This window comes from Hemitrygon akajei, chromosome 9, assembly GCF_048418815.1.
Source record: "Hemitrygon akajei chromosome 9, sHemAka1.3, whole genome shotgun sequence".
NCBI classification, from domain to species: domain Eukaryota; kingdom Metazoa; phylum Chordata; class Chondrichthyes; order Myliobatiformes; family Dasyatidae; genus Hemitrygon; species Hemitrygon akajei.
In genome coordinates this window covers 34,460,934-34,474,672 of record NC_133132.1, presented here as the reverse complement: position 1 = coordinate 34,474,672, position 13,739 = coordinate 34,460,934, and positions in this window count along the sequence as shown.

The following is a 13,739-nucleotide window of genomic DNA, read 5'->3' as shown; positions in this document are numbered from 1 at the left end:
TCTAGAGGAACAAACAATTTGCTGGAGCATCTTGGGGGGGGGGGGGGGTGAGGCTGCTGTTCATAAGGAGTTCCTTTCCTTCCACAGTTACTGCTCGACCCATTGTGTTCCACCAGAAGACTGTTCATTTTTGTGATCTCTATCTCTTCGGCCAGGAATGTCAGGTGAAACAGTAGTCTCTGCAACCTGATGAAAGATCTCTGCCTACAATGTCGACTGTCTATTCCTCTCCGTAGATGGTGCCTGACCTGCTGAGTTTCTGCAGAAATTTGTGAGAGTCTTTAAAAAGACAGAAATGCAGACAAACTTACTGCATTTGATTCCTCTCCACCCATTTCAACTTTGCCTTTCATTTGCTGCGAATTGTAATCTTGGCCAAAATAAATAGTTAAAACAAAATATTTACAAGAGTCCTCCCCCTGGCCACTACAACACCACCTGAATTATATAAATTATAAGAATTATATAAAAAAAACATTAGAATTTAAAATATGGATGTGGATTAAAATGTGCATAAATACATTAATACGAGCATAAGTACCAACTGCAGTTGTTATTTGGCAATATCTTCTCTCTGGGCAAGTATACTTAGCAGATATCACCCAGGTCTCAACTTTCCAGATAAGTACTCGAATGGAGGATGGACTTTAAGGACTGCAAATCTGAGCAGGAAATGCCATCTGAGGAAACTTAGATGATGGATATGAAATTTCCCTTATTGGACAAAAATAATTTTACACAGAAGGCTTGGGAACCTCATCTTAAGGCAAGATTCTGGGGTTTGTAAGTGTTCACCTAAGCATACACAAGTGGACAGAGAAAGATAGAAGCTATGTTTATAAAGAAGACCTTGATGGAAAGGGGGATTTTTTTTTCTTGATTTCTATTTAGATTTTCACATTTACAGTGGCTTTGTTAAATGAATTTTGTTTTTCTCTCCTCTTGTTTCTTTTGGCACCAGGACACGTAAGGAATGCAATAAGAACACAGCCAAGTTTTAATAAACAGGAAGCCAAGTGCAACTGATGTTTTTCTAATATTTCTGCACAACAGGCAGACCATGCAAGGAAAGGGAATATTAAAAGTTCAGAGTTCAGAGAAAATTTATTATCAAAGTATATATATATATATATGTCACTATATACAATGCTGATTCATTTTCATGTGGGCATTCACAGTAAATACAAAGAAACGGCAAACAACAAAGGAACAACCAATAAATATCGAGACCATGGAATGCAGAGTCCTCAAAAGTGAGCCTGTAGGTCGTGGGAGCAGTTCAGTGAAGCTGTGTAAAGTTATCCACTCTGGTTCCAGAGCCTGATGGTTGAGTGGTAATAACTGTTCCTGAATCTGGTGGTGTGAGTCCTGTACCTCTTTCCTGATGGCAGCAGTGAGAAGTGAGCATCGCTTGGATGGTGTGGATCATTGATGATGGATGCTGCTTTACTGCAAGAGTGATCCTTGTAGATGTACTCAATATGCTGTATCAACCACTTATTTTCCTTTCAAGGGCAATGGAGTTTCCATACCAGATACCAGGCCATGATATGGATTGATCTGATATGCATCTGAAGGCATCTTCCAATGGGAAGGGTAAACTCAAAAGTCATCTCAGCAGATCACAACAGAAATTACCCTTTTTCTTTTCGGTACAGGTTATAAATCTCTAAGCTGTGCTGCAATATTGATCCGATTTATTCGTCGTAAAATTATATATCCACATTATATATGTGTAATGAGAATGAGGTGGGATCTCATTGAAAGTTGTCAAATATTGAAAGGCCTAGACAGAGTGGATGTGGAGAGGATATTTCCTACAGTGGGTGATGGGATCAGTGGAACCTTGGCTGTTCTGATAAAAAAAAAATTGGCTTACAGGAAGAAAGCAGGGGGTAGTAGTGGCAGGAAAGTATTCTGCCTGGAGGTCGGTGACTAGTGGAGTGCCACAAGGATCTGTCCTGGGACCCCTGTTCTTTGTGATTTTTATAAATGACCTGGATGTAGAGGCGGAAGGATAGGTGAGTAAGTTTGCGGATGACACGAAGATTGGAGGAGTTGTGGATGGAGCTGTAGGTTGTTGAAGGCTACAAGAGGATATAGACAGGATGCAGAGTTGGGCAGAAAAGTGGCAGATGGAGTTCAATCCGGATAAGTGTGAGGTGATGCATTTTGGAAGGACAAACCAGAAGGCTGAGTACAGGGTTAATGGTTAGTTACTTAAGAGTGCAGATGAACAGAGGGACCTTGGGGTTCAAATCCGTACATCCCCCAAGGTCGCTGCACAGGTTGATAGGATAGTTAAGAAGGCCTGTGGGATGCTAGGCTTCATTAATAGGGGGATTGAGTTCAAGAGCAGAGAGGTCATGTTGCACCTCTGCAAATCTCTGGTGAGACCACACTTAGAGAATTCTGTTCAGTTCTGGTCACCTCATTATAGGAAGGATGTGGAAGCTATGGAGAGGGTCCAGGGCAGATTTACTAGGATGTTGCCTGGATTGGAAAACAAGTCTTATGAGGCAAGGTTAGCAGAGCTGGGACTTTTCTCTTTGGAGCTTAGAAGGATGAGGGGGTACTTGATAGAGATCTACAAGATTATGAGAGGCATAGATAGGGTGAACAGCCAGTACCTGTTTCCAAGGGCACAAATAGCAAACACCAGAAAGCATATGTTCAAAGTTAAGGGACGGAAGTTTAGGGGAGACATCAGGGGTAAGTTTTCTACACAGAGGGTTGTGGGTGCTTGGAATGACTTGCCAGGGATGGTGGTGGAGGCGAAAACATCAGGGGTATTTAAGAGCCTCTTGGACAGGCACGTGGATGAAAGAAAAATAGAGGGTTATGGGGTAGTGTGGGTTTAGTGCTTTTTTTAAGGAATATATGGGTCGGCACAACATCCAGAGCTGAAGGGCCTGTACTGTGCTTTAGCTTTCTAGTGTCTAGTGAATCTAGGACCAGAGGGCACAGCCTCGGAATAGAGAGATGTTCATTTGAAACAGATATGAGGAGGAATTCCTTTAACCAGAGGCTGGTGAAACTATGGAATTTATTGCCACAGACGGCTGAGGAGGCCAAGTCATTGAGTATTTAAAGCAGAAGTGGATAGGCTCTTAATTAGTCAGGACATCAAAGGCTACAAGAAGATGACAGGAGAATGGGATCGAGAGGGAACATAAATCAGTCATGATGGAATGGCTTGATGGGCCAGGTGGCCTAATTCTGCTATGTCTTATGGTCTTATGTACTCAGTATTATTTATTTACTATTTATCATTATTATTTTGCATTTGCACTGTAGATCCTTTTGCACATTGATTGTTTGGCAGTCTTTGTGTGTAGTTTTTCACTGACTCTATTGTATTTATTTGTTCTATTGTGAACACCCACAAGAAAATGAATCGCAGGGTAGCATATGTACTTGATAATAAATAACTTTGAACTTTGATATACATTTTAAATTTACGGTGGTGTATTGGTCAGGACACAACATGCAACAAAAAACAACAATATTCAACAATTATAAAGAATAAAGAGTTTAAAATATTGATATGAATTAAAATGTGCGTAAATACAAGCATGAATTTGCAATGTAAAGCAACATTATAAATAGTGGTTTAAAGAGTTTACAGTGCTGTTCAGTGATTGGGGTTTAACTACAATGGCAATGGCAGCAGAGCAGCGTGTTGGTCAGTGTAACGCCTTTACAGCGCCAATGACCTGGGTTCAATTCCATCCGTGTTTGTAAGGAGTTTATACGTTCTCCCCGTAGCCAGGTGGGTTTCCTCTGGGTGCTCCAGTTTTCTCCAACATTCCAAAGACGTACAGGTTAGTAGGTCAATTGGTCACATGGGTGTAATTGGATGGCGTGGCCTTGTTGTGCCGGAAAATCATGTTACTAGGCTGCATCTCTAAATAGTAATAAATAATAACAATAATCAGATTAACTGCTTGGGGGAAGAAATTTTTAAGATGGCATGAAGATTGATGAGTATTGGAGGTGTTCATAAAAGATGCTAGATCAATCAGTATCATTGAGGTAGCAATAGAATTATTTGGTGAATGTTGTCAGGAGTTGGGAGGGGGAGTGGGTGGGAGCTACAGTGTGCATAACAATGGGAGGAAAGATGCTTTGGACTGTCTCCAAGAAGATGTGTCTGAAGGTAAGCAGCAGCTGCTAAGGATACGGTTGATGAACTAAATTATCAGGCTAATTGAAGGCAAATTTAAATAGTGCTTCAGGTGGCTATTTACACATCGCTGCCTGGTGGCAGATTGATGAATGTAATATTACAGGGCCAGCCAACACCAATAAGGGTTCAATTCCCACCACTGCCTGTAAGGAGTTTGTACCTGCTCCCTGTGACTGCGTGGGTTTCTTCTAGGTACTGAAGGGTGTTCACAGGAGGAAGATGCACAGGACAGGAACTTAGATTTCAATAGGTGCATTTAATGTCAGAGAAATGTATACAATATACATCCTGAAATTCTTTTTCTTCACAAACATCAACGAAAACAGAGGAGTTCCCCGTAAAATGAATGATAGTTAAATGTTAGAACACCCTTCAGCGTAACTCTTCCATCCTTTGCACACTGTCCTGTGTGTGCCATTTTGTAATCTTGACAGTTTGAAATCTCTACAGCTTAGAAAAAGAAGAAGAAATGCAGGAAGGACTCTTTAGAAAACATTTGCCACAGGAAACAAAGTCAGCAGCTGGAAAGCTTTATTTTAAAAATTAGATTGATTTATTTATTCAACCTGTATATATTGGAACATCAAAATATACAGTGAAATGCTTCACTTACGTCAAATTGAGTCAACAAGGAATGTGCTGGACAGCCTGCAAGTGTCACCACGCTTCCAGCGCCAACACAGCATGCCCACTTGTTACTAACCCTCACTGGACTGTGGGAGGAAACTGGAGCACCCGGAGGAAACCCACGCATGCTGCAGGTCATCAGTCACACCGTGCTCAACCTTTTGATTGTCTGAGGTCTTAACAACATCTCCACAACCACTCCACATATCTGTTCTGCCACTCCGGTTCCCATGGTCCTTCAGCTTTAGTTAAATTCCCTGCGTGCGACACTAGCAAACTTCCCCACTAGGACATGAGTCCCCCTCCAATTCAGGTATAAATCGTCTCTTCTGTACAGGTTGCACCCTCCCTGGAAGGGAGCCCAATGATCCAAATATTTTACACCTTCCTTCCTACACCTACTCCTTAGCCATATATTAAACTGTATGATCTTCCTAGTTCTGACCTCACTATCACACAGCATGGATAGCAGTCTTGAAATCACAACAGTGGAGGTCCTGTCCTTTAACTTAGCACCTAACTCCCTGAACTCACTTGACAGAACCTTGCACCCTTCCTACCTATGTCATTGGTACCTACATGGACCACAACTTCTGGCTGCTCACCCTCCCGCCTAAGAATGCAGAGGGCTTAATCCAAGATGTCCCAGATACAAGAACCCAGGAGGCAACACACCATCCAGGAATCTCATTCTCATCCATAGAAGCTCCGTTCTGTTCCCCTAACTAACAAATCATCTATTGCCACAGCGTGTCTCTGCTGTCCCCTTCCCATTTGAGTCAGAGAGTCAAACTCAGTGTCAGAGAACTGACTGCTGTGACTTTCCTCCAACAGTATCCAGAGGGATGACCACAAGAGTGCTCAGCACTGGCTTCTTAACCCTTTTCCCCTTTCTTACAGTCATCCATTTTCCTGTGCCCTGCTCCTGGGTGTAACATCCTCTCTTATATGTTGTATATATCACCCCCTCAGCCTCCCGAATGATGTGGAGTTCGTCCAGTTCCAGCTCCAACTCCTTAGCATGGACTGTTAGAAGCTGCAACTGGATGTACTTCATGAGGGTGAAGTTGTCAGGGACACTGGAAGTCTCCTTACCTTTGCACATCCTGCAAGAGGAGCATTCAGCTATCCTGCCTGGCACCTCTACTGCTCTAACTGTGCAAATATAAAGAAGGAAACAATAAATAAACAGGAAAAAAAATCAACATTCAGCTTTTTCAGTTTCTCTCACTCAAGCCTCTGCTCACTGAAACCTCAAAGAGCAAAAGCCTCGAATTAAAAAAAAAGATTTAATGGAGATTTCCCAAAAACTTTGTTCAAAAATGGGCTTGTAAAGTAAGAAATGAACTAAAATCTTCTATATACTAAAATTAGTCCCCTGGTTGTTATCATCCATTAAACTCGAGAAAAGACCAATTGTGTCTGGTATTATATGGTACGGGAAAATAAAGACACTCCAGAAAGATGTAGAAGGTATTTGCAGTAATTTCCATTACTTCATTGAATTCCATGAGGACAGCAATTCACGACCAGTGACAACCTGTTGACAGCAATGCTCAGATATCTGCAATGTACAGAAGGTAGGAAATTATTGCCAGATACACTGGGTTATTCACCAAACCCTGGCAGGTTCACCCATGTTGCTTCATAAAATCTGATCCATACATTTCCAAATAATGGAATAATATTTGAAAATAACTTCCAAATGGCTGAAAATTGAAATAAAAAATTAGAATACCATCTGTATTTATTTTAGAGTAGTAGCATTGCAATTGGTGTTTTTTTCTCATCTTTCTATCTGATAGAACGTGAGAAAAATGTTTGTGATACGAAGGATAGGAGGATACATTTGCACATGCTTACCGCTTGAGAAACTAGATGAAGTTCATCTGGGAATTGTGCTTTGCATGGAAATAATTCGGAAAGTGTGTAGCTCAGGTGCTTGATGGTTGGGTTGAATTGTTCTACAATCTTGCTAATATACTTGCAAACATTTTGTCACCATACAAGAAGACATTACCAGTGTACTGTTAACTGTGGCATGTCTTCCAAATGCTTGGCCTTTGTATACTTATCAATCAGTTGATTGATCACCATTTCAGAAACTCAGTTATGATGTGGGGAGTGAATCATGTCATTGATTGGTTTTGTGGTGAACTTTGTGTGTTGTGGTCTGGAATTTTGCCCGCTTTTGGCTCATAAATAGGATTAAGATACACATTCCTGTTTACAGAATTGATTGTGGAAAATCATGCAAGAGAATTTCTAGAAGCATTCAGAGGAAACACCATAATTCTCCTCATATGGTGGTGAAATGTTTGCAAGTAAATTGACAAGATTGGAGAACAACTCAACTCAACCCAACCTGCACTTTGCATCTTACAGTTCATAGGTGCACTTATGGGGGAGTCTACGACCGCGGGGGGCACAGCCTCAGAATGGAAGGATGTCCCTTTAGAACATAGATAAGGAGGAATTTCTTTAGCCAGATGGTGATGAATCTGTGGAATTCATTGCCACATACAACTGTGGAGGCCAAGTCATTGGGGATATTTAAAGCAGAGGTTGATAAGATTCCTGATTCATTGTCACAGAAAGTTATTTAAAATGGAGGTCAATAGATTCGAGAAAGCAGGAGAATGTGTTTGAGAGGGATAATAAATCAGCCATGATTGATAGCAGAGCAGAGCAGACGAAAGGCCTAGTTCTGCTCCTATGTCTAATCATATTATAGTCTTACATACAGTAGGCTGGCACAGCACTATGGTCCAAAGGGCCCCATACTGTACTCTATTGTTCTATATTTAATGTTCCAAAAAGTTCTGGTATTAAATTTCTCTTCTTGTCCTTCTATATCACAGTACTGCCACCCACTGACTCTAGAGCAGAAATGAGCTTGGACTCACAAGTGCAACAGCTAACTCTGGCACCGAACAATACATTGCAGAACTTTTGATAACTTCACCCATGGTTGGGATATGATCTACAATTAAATACCATAGCGGAATATTAAATAATGCATCCAAAATAAGAGTTTTCAATGCATTTTGAAATGGGGTGGTGTGACTCAGTTGTTTTTGATCTTAATGTTTGAAACATATTTTATTGTACATCCTCTCAGCTGTAAGCCTGAAACCATGAAGAATGCAAAAAATATATAGAGCATTTAGTGCGATGCTATTACAGCTCAGGGCGTCAGACTTCAGAGTTCGGTTCTGGTGTCCTCTGTAAAGAGCGTGCACGTTCACCCCATGACTGCATGGGTTTCCTCCGGGTGCTCCCCTTTGTTCCCACGTTCCAAAGACAGACCGGTTTGTAGGTTAATTGGTCATTGTAAATTGTTCTGTGATTTGGCTAGGGTTCAATAGGAGGTGGTTAATCTGGAAGGGCCTGTTCCACGTTGTATCTCTAAATAAACTACCACTGGGGCTCAATGAATCAAGAGAAAAGAAGAGCTACATAGAACGTAGAACAATGCAGCACAATACACGTCCTTCAGCCCACAATATAGTGCCGACTTTTTAACCTGCTCCAAGATTACTCCCCCACAGCCCTCCATTTTTCTATCATCTATGTGCCTATCTAAGAGTTTCTTAAAACTTCCTGATGTATCTGCCTCCACCATCTCCCCTGGAAGGGTATTCTGCATACTAGTGAGGGAAAAAAAGCACAGGAAGAGTGTTGGGTACTCCAATTTGAGCACAGTTCACATTAAAGGGTAATACAATAGTATGGACTCTTTTTATTATGTATTCAAAGAGTAGCATTTAATCATATAGATTCTGTAATTCTCTGATGCTTTATTGCTGTATTTTACGATGTTCTATTTCAGAAAATTCTTTCTAACGATTTAAAACAAATACTAAGCAATGGCAATAACTCTAGGAATTATAGACCAGTGAGGCTTATGTCAGTGGGGAGCAAATTAATGGAGAGGATTCTTAGGGACAGGAGGTATGAGTACTTGGAGAAGCATAGTCTGATTTGGGATAGTAGGCATGGCTTTATGAGGGGCAGGCCGTGCCTCATGAGCCTGAATGAATTCCTTCTAAAGAATGTAAACAGTTCAAAGGAATAATGTATGAAGTACCATAACCTTTTATTTGTTCATGAAACCTCAGTTCTTTATTGTCAGGAAAAAAAAGTCTTTCTTTTTCACGCAGCAGAAAGTCTGACAGGTCATCAGTAGGAAACTCAGCAGCTGATCCTCTCCTTCGTCAGCACCACATTCACCTCGTGTGCAAAATTGTCAAATCCAGTCATCCGACCACCATCTGTAAAGCACTTGCAGGTGAGCACTGAATATTTCATTGACCTTTCCAATGGTATAGAGGAGCCAAGGAACAGAATCAAGAGGATGCAGAGGGCTGTAGTCAGTGTTGGGACTGCTTCTTTTTAAGTTGTATGTCAATAACAGTATTGATGGCCTTGTGGCCAGGTTTGTGGACGATAAGAAGATAGGCAGAGGGGCAGGTAACGTTAAGGAAGCAGGGAGTCTGCAGAAGGACTACCTCCAGATTAGGGGAATGGGCAAAGGAGTGGCAAATGGAGTACAGTGTTGGGAAGTGTATGGTCATGCACTTTGGTAAAAGGAATAAAATCATGAGTTTTTTCTAAACGGAGAGGAAATTCAAAAATTTGAGGTGCAAAGGGCTGTGGAGTTTTGTGCAGGATTCCCTAAAGATTAATTTGCAGGTTGAGTCTGGGGTGAGGAAGGCAAATGCAATGTTAGCATCCATTTTGAGAGGACTAGAACTTAAGAGCAAGGATGTATTGGTGAAGCTCTATAAGGCCCTGGTGAAGCCTCACTTGGAGTATTGTGAGCAGTTTTGGGACCCTTAGTTAAGAAAGGATGTGCTGACATTGGAGAGGGTTCAGAGGAGGTTCATGAGAATGATTCTGGGAATGAAAGGTCTATCATATGAGAACCAATTGATGGCTCTGGGCCTTTTTGCTGCCGGAATTTAGAACAACGGGGGGGGGGGGGGGGATCTCATTGAAAGGCCTTGATAGAGTGTATGTGGAGAGGATGTTTCCTATGGTGAGGGAGAATAGGACCAGAGGGTACAGCCTCAGAATAGGGGGACATCTATTTCGAACAGAGCTGAGGAGGAGGAGTTTCTTTAGCCAGAAGTTGGTGAATCTGTAGAATTCATTGCCACAGGGCAGTTTCTTGATTAGTAAAAGGTTATGGGGAGAAGGCAGGAAAATGGCATTGAGAGGGAAATGGATCTGCACTGATGAAACCTCGAATAACCTAGTTCTGCTCCAGTGTCTTATGGACTCAGGGCCTCCAGAAGACAATACTCCTGACATGGCCTCTCCTTGTTATTGCCTTTGGGGAGGAGGTACAGGAGCCTGGAGAGCACTCTCCGTGATCCAGGAACAGTTTCCTCTCCTGCACCATCAAATTTTTGATGGATCATGAACTTAACCTTGTTATTCCACTATTCTCTTATTTTGTAATTTATAATAATTTACCTCAAGGCAAAGCCTCAAATAAGCAGCACCCTTCATTAAGGATCCCCATCACCCAGGACATGCCTTCTACTATCATGGAATAGGTACAGGAGCCTGAAGTCACACCCTAGGTGTTTTAGGAACAGCCTCTTCCCGCAGCCATCAGATTTCTGAATGGACAATGAATCCATGACCACTACCTGATTATTTTTGATCTCTTTCTGCACTACTTATTTAGAACATAAAACAGTACAGCACAGGAATAGGTGCTTAAGTACACAAAGTTGTGCCAAACCAATAAAAGCGGTAATCAAATGCCCAACTAAGCTAATTCCTTCTGTCTACACAATCTCTATCCTTGCATTTTCCTCAAGTTCATGTGCCTAGCTATATGTCTCTAATGTATCTGCCTCTAGCACCACCCTAGCAGCTCATTCCAGACACCCACCACTCCCTGTGGAAAATACTTCCCCTCACGTACTTTAATCTTTAAAATATATTTTTTATTATCATTTATAGTTTTTTTATTATGCATTACAAAGGGCTGCTGCAAAATAACAATTTCCTAACATATGTCAGTGACATTAAACCTGATTCTGACTCTGATATTCTCCTCCTGAGTACAGAAATGCCTAGACAGAGTGGATATGGAGAGGATGTTTCCTGTTCAGGGGGGAGTCTGGGATCGAAGAGCACAGAGGGACTTCCATTTAGAATAGAGATGAGCAGGAATTTGTTTAGCCAGTGGGTAATGAATTGGAATTCATTGCCACAGGTGGCTGTGGAAACCAAGTCATTGAGTATATTTAAAGCGGATGTTGATAGGTTATTGATTAGAAAAGGTGTCAAAGGTTACGGGAGAAGGCAGAAGAATGAGTTTGAGGGGGATAATAAATCAGCCATGATCAAATAGCAGAGCAGAGTCAATGGGCTGAATGGCCTAATTCAGTTCCTACGTCTTATGGTCCCCGTACCACTTGCACCATTACTTTGCTTATGAGAAGCAAACAGTCCACTGGGGGAATGCATGTGTCGAGCAACACCTGTGGGGGGGAGGAATTGTTGGAGCCTTGGGCTGAGACTCTGCATTGGGTGGCACAGTAGCAAACGGTCAGAACATCATTGCAGCACTAGCGACTTGGGTTCAGTTCCCGCCGCTGCCTGTAAAGAGCTTGTACTTTTCATGTGGGTTTCCTCCCGTATTCCAAAGGGGTTGAGGTTAGTCCCTTAACTGGTCACATGGGTGTAACTGGGCAGTATGGACTCACTGTTACCGTGCTGTATCTCTAAAAAAAAAAATTGGGATGGATCCTCTCCTGATGCAGGATTTCAACCCAAAATGCCAGCCTTTCCTATCCTTGCTTGTTGCTTGAGATGCAACAGCAGATTGTTGATTGTCCAGGTTCCAGCAGTCCCATGTGGCTGTCGCATGGTGGACTATCAGGAAAGTATCATCAGCTTGGTAGCTCTGGTCTTCAGGAACCCGAGTGGACACTGTCCATTATGCTACAGAAGCACATTCCACAGTGAGCTTTATCATGCAGTAGCTCCCACACAGAGGATTGAGTTTAGCAATGGCTTCTTCCCCTCCGTCATCAGTTTCCTGAACAGTCCATGAACACCACCTTATCATTCCTTTTATGCAGTTTTAACTTGAGTTTTTTTAATGTCTTGCACTGCACTGCTGCCACAAAACATGGCATATGTATGTCAGTGATAATACAGGCAAAGGCCTTCCCACCATTCAGCACACTTACAAGGAACACTGTCACAAAAAAGCAGCATCCATCATCATGGACCCCCACAATCTCCTCTCACGACTACCATCACGCGTTCATGGCCCATTCAGAAATCTGATGGCGGAGGGGAAGAAGCTATTCCTAAAACACTGAGTATGTGGCTTCAGGCTCCTGTACCTCCTGATTGATGGTAGCAATGAGAAGAGAGCTTGTCCATTGAGATGGGGTTCCTTAATGATGGAGCTTTCGGAAGATGCCTTAGATGCTGGGGAGGCTAGTGCCCATAATGAAGCTAGCTAAGTTTCCAACCCTCTGCAACTTTCTCCAGTCCCGTGCAGTATCCCTCTATACCATATGGTGATGCAGCCAGTTTGAATGCTCTCCACAGTATCATCAGCACGAGAGGCCAAACATCCAAGCAGCCAGATTTAAAGTTGGTGGTGAGAGTTGGAAGGGTTATAAAAGGACAAATCTTTCCATGCAGGAAATAGCTGGATTCGGAATTAACTACTAGGAAATGTTGTGGATTCAGGTTCAACTGTAACTTTTTGAAATGAAAGTAATTAATATTTAAAAGCAGAAAGATGAAGAAATCTGGGCTGAATGCTGGCATTCATAATGAATGGTTTCTCCTAGAAAGAGTCAACATAACAATGTCACAAAATGTCCTCCTTGTGCGCTCTAACAATTCTGTGATTCTCTGATACAATCTGGATCGGGTGCATGTGAATAAGAAAATTCTTTTCCTGGGAAAAAAAATTGACATGACCGCCAATGCAAAATCTTTCATTGCATGCTCCAAAGCATTCCAGGACTTACAAGCTGCACAAAACAACAAAGCTAAATGCAAGGAATGGTGGTAGTTACACAGCCTGCCATATAAAGGAAATGAACATCATTTGGTAGGAAATGATAAGACGAGCAACAATGGAAAGATTTGGTGATCAGGATGAAAAAAAGTCTTGAAGACAGAAAAACAGCAATGTGAAAGTGTAGCAGTCAGCACACGACTATTACAGCTTGGGGTTTCAGAGTGCTGAGCTCAATTCTACCGCTAACTGTAGGAAGTCTGTACATCCTCCTAGTGAGCGCATGGGTTTCCTCCAAGTGCTCCGATTTCTCCCCACAGTCCAAAGATGTACCAGTTACTAGTTTAATTAGTCATTGCAAATTTTCTCAATCTAAGTACACCACTGTGCAGCCACTTCCTGCCAAAAACAAGCCTCAGATAATCTGAATGCTTAACCACTCCTCCCTCCCCGTCATACTCAACAACGGTGCCTCCCAGGGCTGTGTGCTGAGCCCACTGCAGCACGGTCCGCTCACACACGACTACATGGACAAACACCCTAGCAATCACATTGTTGAGTTTGCCGATGACACAACAGTGGTGGGGCTCAATCACCAACAAGGATAAGAAGGCCTACAGAGAGGAGGTTGAAGAGCTCGAGGCCTAGTGCCAGGCAAATAGCCTCCTTCCCAATGTCAACAAGTCAAAGGAGATGGTTATCAACTTCAGGAGAACTCACACAACTCCTGCCCCATTTACGTTAATGGCACAGCTGTACAAACTACAAGCAGTTTCAAACTCCTGCAAGTGCACATCACACACAACCTCTCATGCTCCCAGAACCCATTTTACACAATCAGGAAAGCTCACCAATGCCTCTACTCTCTGAGGAGAGCTGGACTTTGTACGTCCATACTCACGCCATTCTACAGAT